Below are 16,046 nucleotides of genomic sequence, written 5' to 3' on the forward strand. Positions count from 1 at the left end.
TTGATCCACCTGGATCACTTATTGTTTACAATTCATCCATAATATCCAAGTAAGACAGTAGAGACAACCTTCCCCACAAAATCAAAGTCCACATTAAATCATTAAAAGGCCAATCTTACAATGAATCATGGAAATCTAAGCTAAGCATATTCAAATCTTCATTAATTTATCCACATAGATCCTTCATCATAAATTCAACATCAATCAATTCAAATAACAGCAGTTATAAGCAATTCAACATAAGAGAATCATAATTCAACCATTAGCAAGACATGATCGCAAAGCCCAAGCAAGGATTAAATCGATTTGGGGAGGAAATATGGGTTCATCATGCAATTGTATTAAAATCATGATAAAAACAATACATTAACATCAATTTATCATGATTTAATCATTAAAAACGATTTTACAAAGAACCCATGGATAGATTGAAGAAGATGAGATTTATTATATTTTCTCTTTGAAAACTCTAAGATTAACTCTCTAGATGGAAGGATAAGTAGAGATGAAGGATAAACATACATTTATATACATGAAAACATCTAAAACTTAGTGAATAACCCATGAGAATTCAATCTACAATCTGTTTTTGAGCTTCAACAACAATAGAGGTTTCTTGAAAGAATTGGTTTTGGAGATAAGGTTTAATTTGAGTGAATGGGATTTGGAATGGGTTGGTAACATTTTAGATTACTTAAATGCACCCAAAAATATGTAAATAATTCACTTAGATTCAGCTTAGTACGTGGGGTGAATTTTCCATTCACCCCTTAATAGAACAGTTAGCAAGACACTAGTTGCAGGAGACCATCGACGGTACCATCAACGGACAGTAGGTGAATCGACGAGCCGTCTGTGCCTTCCATCGATTTGTCGTTGGCCTGGTCTTTATTTGATAATTTCCGAACCTATGTTTCCATCTGAGAAACTCCAGGAACGGTCCGTTGGTCAACCAATAGGGCGTGGTTTGGCTTGTCGAATGACATTGCCGAGGGAGTGTCTTGACAGCCTTGGTCCTTCTTGTGGGACCTTTTGCGGGCCACTTTAAATGTCGTACCGCGATGTTTCAAATGTAAATACAAATATTTACAAGTTGATGATCTCACACATCAGTTTCACCCAAAAAAATAAAGGCAACTTTTCCAATCATGCTAGGCTCCATCATGACACACTTGAGCGTCTTAAGGGCTAACTTTTGAACGTCTTGGACATTCTTGGACTTTTGACCTCCAAATTTTGTGATAATGTATATACTGTCAATAAAAGTCATTGTAAATAATTTTAATAATTCATAACCTAATGAAATAAAATATATATAAGCACGCATAGATACATGAGGAACATAGGTGACTAGTCGTCGATTGTCTGGCTCTTCCCTTAATGTTTGACTTGCAAATCATCTAAAACTTTACACACTGCCTATAAACAATATTATAATCATTTTCGGACATTATAACCTTGAGAGGAACATGTTATGATCTAGAAGCCCTAACTCATTTTGGGGGTCTTATAATATCCCCAACTTGGGAAACATTCGTCCTCGTATGATACTTAGAATACTATAATCACAACAAGGACATTAGAAAAGTTCATAAAATTTATAACATCATCAAATAATTTTAGCACTCAATGCACACAAGAAAGCAAAAATTCCATTCACTCTTTAATGAATCAAACACAAAGGATCTTAAAATGTTCATATGAGGAACATATTTCTCCTAATCGTAAAATGGTCATTACACTTCTATTTATTAAAAGATCATTTTGTAGCTATTCTTTAAGTCACACTTAGGCAGATTTCAACAACACTCAAGAAACAATGAGGCACTCATACATCAATACACATAGACTTGAGTCAATTGAATCAACAAAGATCATTATTCATTAGACCTAGTTCCATGAAGGTTATTTTAAACCATATCATGCTTAGTGGTGTCCATGGAGGAATGTCTTCTCCTTAACACATGATTTCACACCTAAGCAAAGTACAAGGTCAATTCCCTCTTAAAATGGGAAATTCTCAAATTTTAAACCAAGGCATGCTCATGTCTTCTTGCTAGTGAATTCTAAATGGTAGATCAAACCAAGTACATCACAACAAATAGGAAGTCATCTCTCAAAAATTTCAACTCTAACATAGTACTCACCTTCACAGAAAGCATCATTTGGGAGAAACAATACAAGTCATAGGCACACACGAGTACATTGCTACACATGTTTTCATGTTTTAAGATTGACTCTACAATCATGCATCCCAAACAATATAAGTCACAAAATCTTGAAGAGACTCACCACTTTTTTTTAATGAGACTCAATTTTCCATTGTAAGGCTAAACGTTAAACTTCACACGTGATTACTACCATGTTTCTTATCTTATCTCATGAAGTCAAATGCACAACTAGCATATCAAAACGCAAATCAACATGAGAAAACATTGATTTTTATTAAAATTTTCCTTTCATTAAATTTGGAACATTCATAATATCCTCAAGGTAATGTCAATCAATACCCCCCAACCATATAAAGGTCGTGCAATTCATACTTTATGCAAAACTCTTATTCTTGAAAAAGCTTACTAAGAATTCATTCGTTTCTAGTTCAAGCCAAAATAGAAGATCTAGGTAGAATATATCTACAACCTTACTAGTACATTACCATATCCCTCATAGGGTAAAACCAATTAACAGGAACTAAACCCAAACTTCAGAGGATCTTAACTTTACAACCTTCATTTTCATCACTTAAAATGGTTGCTACTTTAAAAGGGATTTACAATAAGTTAACATAGGAACACCAAGGTATTCTTAACCTTGTCATATAGCCACATATTCCCAATTATAAAGTTAGGTCATACTATTTAACAATATAGGTTTTTCACAATACAATAAATACCAAGGTCATACATCACTAGGGGAAAAGAACAATGAGACCTAGTCATAAGGACATTTTGTTTTCTTTCAACATTAAAGTAAGTTAACTTCTAGTTCATTCAAACGCACATCATCAGCCATCAAAGATAAGAGTACTACCCTTAATCCTACGGAAACATCAATTCAACAACATCAAGGGACTCACATCACAATAAGAAGTTAGAAACAATTCTACAACACATCATGCCATAAGACTCTCATTCTTTATTCCAAATAGCAAATCTCCTTTTTATATTCATTATCATGTTCATATGAATCAATTCTATACACACTTAAACAACTTCCAATCAAAGAATAATTTAGTTGATTTGCCAAAAATAATACAATAATCGCCCTAGCATTATAGTGAACATGCTTCAAAATTCCAAAAATGCAATATTTAGGCAATTGATTGAATAGGCATAACAATATGAGATAGAAGACTACCAAGAAAAGCATACTATCATCACTCCTAGGATCAAGTCTATACAAAGGACTCCAATCCATACTTGGCAACTTATAAAGAACCACATATATACAAAGGGAATCATTGAAAACTTTTTAGCACATAATCTTAGGTAGCATGATTCCATAGGTAGTCACTAAGCATTTATAGTTCAAATCATATCATATGGCTACCATAATTCAAAACCATATAGTAACTCATTACTCCAAAAGAAACTCATGTCAACCATCACTTCTAACATGGTTTACCTATATCATGACATACATGTGCCAATATGACATGCTCTTCCACAAAAATATCATATATAGCCATAATTGAAACCACATCATCAAAACATACCAAAATTTACATTCACACATACTCATTCAAACCATAAAACCAAGATAAACATTTAAACTCACCTTTTCTCCCTCAAACATAAAGAACAATCTCATCCAATCAATCACATCTAAATGACCACCAAAAAATAAAACAGAAGAGAGAGATCTTATAGAGTTAATTTCTATGGCACGATATGAGAATGATGAAGAAGGGAAACTTATCGTCCTATAGCCTGTCGTACCATTTGATGTGTCACAAGTCACCACCAATGATACAAGACTCTACTAGACGTGAAAATATGAGACTTCTTGGACCCTAAAAAACTTATAAAAACCTCACACTCTGATACCACGTTTGTCACATCTGGGGGAGCACCCCTTAAAGTTACATGGCGTACTTGAATTCTCAGAGGTCTTATACAAGCCCCTAGTTATCATTCATACGATTGTCATAGTAAATTTCATGGAAAATTTAAAACCTTTCATAGCACATCGTATTCTATAAACAACACTTCATATATATATATATATAAAGTATAAGTTATAATACATATTTAGTATAAAAATTATAAGTTAGAATACATTTTAGACTCTAAGTCTCTTTATATTATTAGACTCAACAACATCAGAATACATTAGGGACACAACCCATAAAACATAAGGCATAAATATACAACATTTAATAAACTTTAAAGTAAGACGTGAGTAGGGAATCTTTGGAACTTATGGACCCCTTTCCTTGAGCACTAGAATCCTGTATTAAGCTCCTCAATCATAGAAGCATCGATAACCTACACTTTGTGTAAAAAGTAGAGAAGAATGGGAATACTAAAAGAATTAACGAAGTATGGAAATGATGCAAAAAACATGCATCTAAAAGGGACATTTTCTTGAATCATACTTCATGACTTTTTTGAGTAAATCTTCATAAAACCTTTACAGAATTACATTTATATCATTCACATACTTCATATAGACATATTTAAATTCCAAATATCACATAAGATCATATATATAATTTATGACATTTTCAAGACGCATTATAGTGAGCTAATTTCCTTAACAATTACAATTTTTTTCTTTTATTTATTAACCTTCCAAGTAACCCTGTAGTGATATTTGGTGCAATGCATCACCTTAAGGGAAAAAAAATAAATAGTACATACAACCTTCATAAACCAACACATATCATTATATAAGCAAAATGCATGATAGACACGTTTAAGTCAAAACATTAGGAAAATCACAGTAAGCTACATGAATTCACACATATGACAACTTCACTTCACATACATCATTATTAGACCTTGTTAATGACCCAATATTAGTATACTATTGAAATGAAAATATGAAGACCTATAACTCAATATATTCCTAGTAAACCCTCCATGAGACCAAAACCTTGGTATTCAATTGATACCTCAACCTAACACATAAGGAAAACTCCATTCACATCAACAATATTTTTCATATAGTCATTAAGACTCACATAGTGTATATAGGAATAAGACCATGTCACATAGACTCAAATCATGCACATCTTGATGAAAAATATACAAATACTACCATCCCATGCATAACGACATACTCATAATCATACAGTTAAGGTTACCTTCCCAGGACTTCCTAAGGAGCTACCTGTGTAGTGTCTAGATAGGGTTCATTAGTTTCACCTATCTTAAGTAACATCCCTTAAATTCTCCTAGTTAAGATCCTAGTTATTTACTTCCATTTTCCATTATACTTTAGGGAAACTATAGCCTTTACCGACACTAAGACCATGAGTGCTAAACATGGAATTTAGAGTTGTCCCTCATACCAAAATAGGGCATCTTACTTTCCAAGGTAAGTCATGAATATCATACTTTCATATAAGGAAATATCACTTTCAAGATCCTATGTTGGAAGCATAGTTTATGGAAGTTTGGGAAATCATTTAAACATCTCTATACAGCGTTGTTGGGTTATAAGGCTATCCACCCTGTGAGGACCGTAGTGTACCCTTTAGCCCTCCTTATTTAGGAAGGTGCAACCCCCTCATCTACAAGCTCACTAGGTGCTAAGCTAAGTTCCCTTTATTGAAAATTCATTATTACATTACATTATAAAATATATGCTTAGTAAATTCAACCCCACATATGCTTAGCTCATATGTCATTGAAGAATGTGTATCAACCTAACTCATTTGAGAAGATCCTTTCACATGGACATAGCATAAGTATTAACACCATATAGTTTAGTATACACTTGAGCACAGCTTTCAAGGATCCTCTATTGACTTGGTTATTATTCATGTGTGTGTGTGTGTATATATGTGTGAGTAAACCTTTCACCTAACATATAATGTCCACACATGTACATATATTAATGCATAAGTCTATATGTGTACATATATGAGCAATCCTTTCATATAAACTATCTAAGACACTATGCACATTCATACTTTATCTAATCATATACTTAACATCATAGCATATAAGTCATATTCATAACATGTTCATCCAATCCTATGCATGTCCTAAAAAGACCAACCTAGGAACTATCCCATCAAGGTGCACATGTGCGATGCAAATTCAAAGTCCCATACCCTTGCCTATGCTAGTATATGTATCAAGTCATCCTAGTGAATGACACATTACACAACATCATAGAATGGTTAACATAGCATAAGACTCATTTATTTAAGACTTACAACATTCTTACAGTAAGCTTTAGTCTGTATGTAATTATCTTAGATTTACATCAAATATAGAATTATAAGACCTCATCATAGGCAGCAAGTACATATTACCTTAACATAACAATTTACATGCTCATAACAATAGTAACATCACCTAGATTCACAAAGAGAGAAGAAGAGTTGGCACAAGTTACACATAAGGTGATCATCATAACAACTCCTTCATTTAATCATCAATTTGCATTCAATACTCTGGTCAACACATATATAATGACAATAAATTAAAAAAATATCACAATAAGTGGACCATATTACACAATGCCATACAAGGCTTCATCAACAACATTAATATAGAAAAGTAGAGAGTTACATATCACTTGCTAACATTTTTTACTACCACTACCCTAATTAGCCTTTATAATATGCCAATAAAACAACCTAGGTCAGTTTCTAAAGACATAATGATCAAGAATAAATCATGCTTCATCTAACCTAGAATTAATATCACATAATGTTCATTACAATATTAAAATTGTAGGCTAGAACAACCTAGATCAAGTCATGCCATGACTCCTTTTATTTGATCATCAAGAATTCATACCCAAACCTCATTCATATAATAAATATAAGGTAGTAATTAAGGACAACATAATCTACACGAAATCCTACTACAATTTTCCATAACCTCTAGATCACAGTGAACATTCTACTTTAGAAATGAATGCCAAAAAGAGAATCACACGCTAATCGACATTGATCCACCTGAATCACTTATTTAAAATTCATCCATAATATCCAAGTAAAACAGTAGAAATAACCATCCCTACACACAATTGATGTCCACAATAAATCATTAAAATCCAATGTTACAGTGAATCATGGAAAACTTTTTTAGAAAGAACCCATGGATAGATTAAAGAAGAAGAGATTTTTCATATTTTTTCTTTGAAAAGTTTGAGATTAACTCTCTAGATGGAGATAAGTAGAGACAAAGAATTGACGTAACTTTATATACATTAAATCCTCGAAAAATATCTGAAGAAACTATGAGAATCCAATCTAAAAGCTGGTCATGAGCTTCAACAACAATGGAGATTTCTAGAGAGAATTGGTTTTGGAGGGAAGGTTCAATTTGAGTGAATGGAATTGCATCTCTGTTGGTCATGTTTTAGATTACCTTTATTCACCCATAAAAATGTAAATAAGTCAATTATAGTTCAGTTCAGGAGGTGGTGTGCATTTCCCATTCACCCCTTAATAAAACAGTGCAAAAGACACCAGTGGCAGGCCACCATCGACGGGACCATCGATTGACAGTAGGTCGATCGTCGGGCCGTCTGTAGCTTTTGTCTATTGTTCCTTGACCTAGTAGTTAATTGATCCTTGCCCAAGATAAGTTTCCATCAACGAGACTCCACAAATAGTCTGTTGGTCAACCAATTGTGCGTCATTTGGTTCGCCGATTGACGCTGCCAAGGTAATGTATCGACTACCTTGGGTCCCTCTTGTGGTCCCTTTAGCGGGGCCCTTTAGACGTTGTACCAAGACGTTTCCACTGTAAATACAAACCTTAATCAATTTTTGACTTCCCACATCAGTGTCACTCAAAACAAATACACGCAACTCATCCAAACAAGCTAGGCCCCATCAAGACACACTTGAGCGTCTTATGGGCTAACTCTGGAACGTGTTTGACGTTCTTGGACGTTTGACCTCCAAAATTCACTTAACTCCATATAATGTCTATAAACATCATTATAACTCATTTTAAGACTTCATAATCTCATTACATAAAATATTTAAGTATGCAAAGATATATAAGGCACATTGGTGACTAGGCATCAAACGTCTTTATCGTCCCTTAGTCTCTATACCCCCAACTCATTTTGGGTGTCTTACAGTATTCTAGTGTTTACTCTCTAGTTATGGCAAAGTTGTTATCAAAGAATAGGTTATGAAAGTTGTATTAGGAATAAAAAAGTCTCATATAGCCCTGTCTATTAGAGTGTTGTTCATCTGTATGAGTCGCGAAACATCTATGGGCGAGGCTATAGGACGATAGAGTTTCACTTTTTCATCAATATTGCATCGTGCCTATAGAGTTGAGACTATAAGAGTTTATTCCTAATCTCTTATCTTGTGTTTATAAGAGTATGAATGCAAGAAGAATGGCTTCTAGATTGGAAGAAGGAGAGCAAGAGGATGTGCCTCAAAGTGGATTAGTTCTATAGGGTGTCCAAGTTTCTCAAGATGCTCAAGTGCCGCCCCAAGGTGGTCATGTATCTATTTGAGGTGAGGTTAATGAACTTTTGGTGCTTCCCCTGGGCATGACTAATCAAGAAATTACAGAGTCTTTACTTGCTTTAGCCCTAGCCATGACTGTACATATGAATAGGTGTACTGAACCTAGAGTTAATGCTATGGAGAGTACCATGACCTCTACATTTAGAGACTTTGAGAGGATGAATCCTTCTATCTTTCTTGTCTCTATGATGGGAGAGGATCTCGAAGAGTGTCTAGATGGTGTGTATAAGGTGTTGATTGTCATAGGGGTGACATCCAGGGAGATGGAGGAGTTAGCTTCGTATCAATTAAGGAAGGTTTCACAAGTGTGGTACACTTAATGGAAAGATAATAGGTTGGTCGATTCAGGTCCCAATGTGTTAGAGGAGTTTAAGGAGGCTTTCTTAGGATAGTACTTTCCCCATCAGAGGAAGGAGGTGAAGGTTGATGAGCTCATTAATTTTAAGCAAGGCCATATGAGTGTTGAGGAGTATTCCTTAAAGTTTACAATATTGTCTAGGAATGCTCCATACTTGGTATCTAACCCAAGGGATGAGATGAGTAGGTTTGTTACAGGTGTTGTCGACAGAGTGAAAGAAGAGTGTCATACGACAATGCTCCACAATGACCTGAACTTGTATAAGCTCATAGTGTATTCTAAATACATTGAGGAGTCCAATATTAGTAGGATTTCTACAATCGTGAAGAGGAGTGGACCAAGTGACCAAAACTAACCTAGGTTTAAGAATAGGGTTCCAAACCACGATGAGGGTAGTGATCCTAAGTCCAACATGATAATGGTAGTGGTTCTCAAAATGGTAAGACAACTAGTGTTATTTGTGCTAAGAAGCACTATGGGAAATGTCTAGCCAGTACCAGGAATAACTTTGGTTTTGGTAAGCGTGGTCATAAGATGAGGGACTGTCCTAGTATTGCGGATAGAGGAATATAAGGCAAGCAAGTTCTTCCAAGAGTTTCGGGTGATGATGTTCCAAGGAAGAATCTCTTCTATGCACTTCGGACAAAAGGATCAAAGTCGAATATGAAGATGATGTTGGTAAGTTATAGTTTCTTCGTTTAGTGTTTTGGGTCCCTTCTAAGTGTGTGTGGGGGGGGGGGGGAGGTTCTGGTTTGGTGATTAGTGGAGTTTTGATTGATTGTCTCATCTCTTCCATTCTATTAAAGCTTGAGAGTTAGAAAATCATAAAAGCATGTCCCTTGATGCGTGGTGTTTTGGAGTCTTGATAGAATTAAATTTCATTGATTTTTGCATTGTGCATTTTATGAAGTTATAGTGTTTTAGTGAATTGAATTTATATGGTGTCATATCTCATATTGTCATGTTTTCATCATAAATTGCTTAAGAGTTGTATTTTTGAAAGTTTTAGCATAGTTCACTGTATTTTCTTAACAGTCCAAAGTGAAGTTTTGGGAAAAATGAATAAATTGTTCTTTTATTGAAATTTTTTGTAATTTATTTAGAGTTGATGAATATGAGCATGATAATGTGTTGAGAAGGAGTTTTACCTATTTGAAATGAAGAATGTGAGTCTTATTTGCATGACGAGTCATATATTAGTTTCTATCCTCTTGTCGTGTTTCAGTCTCTTAAGTATATGAAATTGGTGTTCCTCCTGTAATTATTTAATGTTTTATGGTTTTAATGGTTATTTTATTCTAGTCTTGAGTTTCTTATCTTGAAAGTTTTAAAAAGAACCACGTGTTATTCGAGGACGAATGTTGTCCAAGTGGAGGAGAATGTAACACCACTAAAATGACATAGATGAAACTAGAGCGTAACACTTGTTTCATGATGTTTTAAACTTGAGTTTCTTTCTATGGAGGTAAAACGTCCAAGAACATCCATGACGTTCGAAAAGTTTGTCTTGGAAAGTGCTTATGTGCCTTAGTGTGTTTCGTCATGTTTTAGGCATTTTCTTTGGATAAAATTTATATGAGAGGTCCTAAACAGTTTTAAAAACATATTCGGGTTGGAAAATTCTGGGAAAAACTACACAAGGACCAACCAAGGGTCCTTTAGGACGGACCCATCTAGATTGCCAAGACTGTCAAAAAAAGTCTCATCTACGGAGGGTAATCAATGCCCAATAGGCTGGTAAAAATCCCCATAGGTAGTGGAGTCAATACAGACATAGACTAGGGATCTTACACTCCAATTTTTCATGATCTGTCCCAAATGATGGTTGTCAAAATGGGCCGTCGACGGGACAATGCTACGTAGGTGTTGGCCATCGACGGGACAAGGCTACGTAGGTGTTGGCCGTCGTTGGTGATCTGCAATTCCCTACAATCTATCGGTCAAGTGGAGAGTATTTTGGGTTTTAACCTACCATTCCTAATATTATTTTGACGACTTATTAAGTTTATTGTGGGTATTTTAAGTGGGTTTATTTGTCTAAAACAAATAGATGAGGTCACTTTTCGAATTCAAAACCCAAAACCTCTAAATAACTCTTGAGAACACCATTGAAACTTGAAGGGATATTGGAGATTGGAAATGAGGTTGTCCATTAATTATTCTCAATTTTAATTTTTCAAAATCAATTAAGGTATGATTTTCATCCTTGAATCTCATTTCTTAAGGGAGGCAATCATCAAAGGTTTTTTCAAAGACTTCTAAAAATATGAACTTCTAAATTGTAATCTTGCCATGGGTTATTGCATAAAATGTTTTGGATTATTGTATATTTATTGAATTGATCGTAATTTGATGATTATAACCTTAAAAAACTACGAACCCATGCAATTCATGAAATTTTTTTACTATTTTGATTATGTCTTTATGCTATTGATTTCTTGTGTTGTATTATTAGGGATATCGAATTATCAAAGAATCACGTTAAAATTATTAGTAGGCTGTACTAACTTGATAAATTCATGTCTTGTTATCTTAAATTCATAGTATATTATGATTATTGGATTCAATTGGTGATCATGGCAATTGGTATGGGCCTTTAAGTATTGTGTTGGGTTATTCAGCTATGGACTGAAGTTGTGAGATTGGAATAGTGGTATGTTGACCTAAATTTCTCTATATGGTTTAGTGTAGTTTTTATGATTATGATGTTTGGTATGGTGAACTTATGGTGGCGGTGCTTATATGTTCTACTAGTGAAATATGTGGCCTCGTCGGCATTACATATGAATTGTGAAATATTGTGGCCTCATCGACATTACTTAATTAACTATTTTATTATCATATTATAACTTGATTATGTGATAAATGTGAGTGTCTTTATGACTTATGTTTTATGTGAAGTCTAAGTAGTAGTTCTCCTAGTTTATGATATGTACCTCTAGTAGGCAATATTGAAGTCTTGTGTGTTACTTGATGTTAATTTATGATGCATGTTTATGATACATATGAGACATGCAGTGGTTTATTTTGATTATTCTATAGAGGTTTGTAGCGTTACATTAAAGTATGTCTAGTTGTTCCCATGTGGTTCTTGAATGGTATGTTATATGTGGTATAGTGAAGTATGTGTGTGTCTTGTTTTAGTATACTTGTATACCTTACTTTATATATGTAAAATCAGACTATGAGTTCTTTGCTTAGCCTTGCATTTTTTGTTGTCATGTGACCTTGAATATATTTAAAAGGTCCTTTATGCGTAACCATCAACGTAGATGGAATGTTATGATATCCTTGAATATTATAGACGTGTTGATATCCTTCTTGTGTGATTGGTGGAATTAGGGTTGATTGCTAGAACAACAAGAAATAATCCTTAATAAAGTCATTGATCTATCCTCTTGACAATTGTAGGTAACCTTAGTGGAACCTCTTTGGTAAGATGGAATGTGATTGGGCTGTTAACTAGATATGGAACCACTTTAGGTACTCTTTTATAGAAATATTCTATGAGAACAAACGCTAGCACCAAGTGAATATTCTTGGGGAATTTCTCTATGTAAGATGAAATTAGAGAATAATGAAACACTTTATATTCATTAACCATGTGCTACATGGGATATGCCATATTCTGCCATTGGTAAGTAGAACAACCCTTTATAGAAGCAGGTTTAGGATCCAGATTCCATGCATATCTACTATGGTATATGTCGGTTATTGCCTATTTTCATCATGTGGGATACATAGAAGTATTGTAGAAGTTTTATGAACTTTTGGTTGTGGAATGGGATGTTGTCTAGACACTGCATGATTTCGCTTTTGTGTGAATCTTTAGGCCTTCTGCAAAACAATTATTTGAATGTCCTCAAATGTCGAATGTATATTAATGAGATAATGAAGATAATGACTTAAGTTTAAAAGCATTATTAATGACTAAGTACTTATCTAGAGTAGTTTAAGGATAGCCAAGTTAATGAAAATAACCTTATCTAATGAAGCCTAAATGATCTCTTTAGTGTGTTGGAGGGACTGTATGGGCAGGCGCTTCATAACTCACCCAAGTTATCCTTACAATCACCTTTTCTAGGAGTATCTCATGTTTATGTGTTTTGATGTATTCTTGATGATATCTTATGATATGTGAGTTTTATGTGAAGTCAGTGGAAAGTTCACTGTAAAGTTACTGTGATGTTGCTTATATGACTTGGAATGTGTTCTAAATGTCATGCTTGGTATTTAAATGTGATTATTATGCTTATTATATGAATTTTTAATCAAGAAGAAAATGTTTCTCGTAAATGTCTATTACTAATTATTTTATGCATTTTGCCATACTTAGTACATGCGTTGTTCTAATTCCATACATTTTGTCTAATATAAAGGTGTAGGTCGATGATATACCGTGGTTTCATTGTATAATTAATACTTTTTCCTTAAGTTTAGTGTGTCCAAAATCCTTGTTTGTGCTAATTTTTATAAAAGTTTCTCTTTGTTTTGAAGGAAATCTGTCCAAAGCTGAATGCAGAGATTTTGAGCGAAGAAATGCAGAAGAGACCACCTACGGAGCTTATGACGATCCGTCGTGCTTGTGACGGTCCGTAGGTGGCAGCATAGTGAAGCTGCTGAAGGAAGATGGGGAAGTCTGACCAAGTGTAGGGTTACGAAGCTTGTGACGGCCCGTCGTGGCTATGACGGTCCGCCCTGCAGGTTCGTCATGAAGTTCAGAGAAGTAATCCCAGTACACAGATTCCAAGAGTTGAAGTGTTTTGAAACGAAGACCCTCGACGGACCGTTGTGCCTATGATGGTACGTCATACTTCCCGTCAGGGGTGGTGAAGAGAGCAGCAAATGAAATTGCACAAGTATGGGACGACGGAGTCCATGACGGTCCGTCGTGACCACGACGATCCGTCGTGAGGTCTGTTGACTCAGCCACGTTTTGACAGATTTCCAGCAAACAGAGTCCTTGTTTAATTAGGTTTTTTTTATTTTTTATAAATAGTTTGAAAAACCTCGTTTTTAAGGTCAGACTCTTAGACGGTTAAACTCTTAGATTGTTAAACTCCGTATTGGTAAACATTGTATTGTGAGATTCTTGATAATCATTAGACTTTTTGTGAGATTATTGATTACTTTGAGATTCTTTCAAGTGAATATTGGTGATTAATCAAGCAAAATTTCGGATTTTACTCTTTCTCATTGAAGTAAGTACATGAATTCTTATTTAATATATTTGAATATTGTGAGTATGACTATAAGTAAATAAACTCCATAACTAGGGTTGTGGGAACCATAGGCAAATAATGAGATAAAACCTAACTAAAATAACAATTCTAGAATAGTGTCTTGCATGTATTAATAATTCTTTCGCTTAGAAGTCTTTTTAACGCACGATCAATGTTAAAACTCGCCTTAATGCTACTTGCCGAACAAAGGAGGTAGATAATCGGAAAAGAATTATTAACATAGATTTAGTGTGTACTATCTAATAGGCTAGTATTGATTGGTACGAGGTAATAACTTAGTCAACTATCGAATACGATGCTTAATATGAGGTAAGGATAAGGGTTAGGATAGCAACACACATAGCCGGACCAAGGTTCAGAGTTAGATTTTCTAGATGCCGGACCAAGGATTTAGAAATACATAACTTATCACTTTGCATGCAAGATACTAGGAAAGAATTGTTATAGTTAGAATTATCAAGTTATGAACTTATGGGGAACACGTAAACACTAGTTACTTTGATTAATTGATTAAAATCCAACATTCAAAGCTGTTAAGTGTCTCTTTCTAGTTCACTAGTTATTTTCGCTCATTTAGAAATAGAAACCCTTCTTTTATTGTTTTTACTTTCCAAGGAAGTCATTGACCAAACAATAGTAATAACAGGTTGAAGTTAAGTCTAGACTATTTTCATCGTGGGAACGATCCCAACCTCACTAGTTGGGTTATTTACTTGACACGACCTCTTTACTTCTTATTTGTGAAGTAAGTTTAAGCGTATCAGTCGAAGGCAAGAAGTGTTTTGAATTAAGGCTCCCAAAAGAGGATTCTTTCAAAAAAAAAGTTGAAGTATGTACTTAATTTACTTGGGGACATAACTATCTTTAAAATTATTTTATTCAACATATTATAATAGATTGTGTATTTCTATATTTCTATTATATGGACCATGTCACAAGTATTCTTGAGTCTAAAATTGGCATAAGTTGAAACTTAGTATTTTCCTAAGTTTTTATAAAAAAGATATTATGAGATATTATTCATATGAAAAGTTTAATTCAACACTATATTTCATACATGGATGCAATGAATGATGCCAAAGGTCCTGTACAAGACCTCCGTGAGGTCAAGTACTCCCTGTTGCACTCCTAAGAACATCATATCTTATAGGGTGTACTATGTAGCTATGACAATTATGTATTCCTTATCAAGGATAACTTGATAGGTGTGCACGTTTGGACAAGGGTATGGGACCTTGTGTAGGCATTGCACATGTATGCCTGACAGGATAGTTCCTAGGTTTTAATTCATGTAAACAAATATGAATGCATGAGTATTTTATGAACATATCTTATATGATATGCTGTCAAGTATATGATGTGGTGAAGTATGAAGTTCATAGTGTTTAAATATGTTTATGTGAAAGGATTTCTCATATAGTTATACCTATACACTTATCCATGAAAAAAGTGAAGTATGAAAATGTGTAAACTAAGGGTATTTTTGTGAAACGTTTTATCACATCTATTAATAAACACACACTTGAAAACATGTCTATGATACATGTATGATAATCCGGTTAAGAGAGGGGTTATTGAAAGGTGTTATCAATGGCATCCTAACGAGATGGTACTTGAATATGATATTTTTATTTGAAAGCTTTTCTAACATGATTTAGGTTGATAATTCACATCTATGACTTATGAGATAAGCATGTTGGGGGTTAATACTCCTATAGCCTTCTTTTATAAAGTAATGTTAATAAAGTATTTTCAATAAGTGAAC

This window comes from Solanum lycopersicum, chromosome 6 (assembly GCF_036512215.1).
Source record: "Solanum lycopersicum chromosome 6, SLM_r2.1".
NCBI classification, from domain to species: domain Eukaryota; kingdom Viridiplantae; phylum Streptophyta; class Magnoliopsida; order Solanales; family Solanaceae; genus Solanum; species Solanum lycopersicum.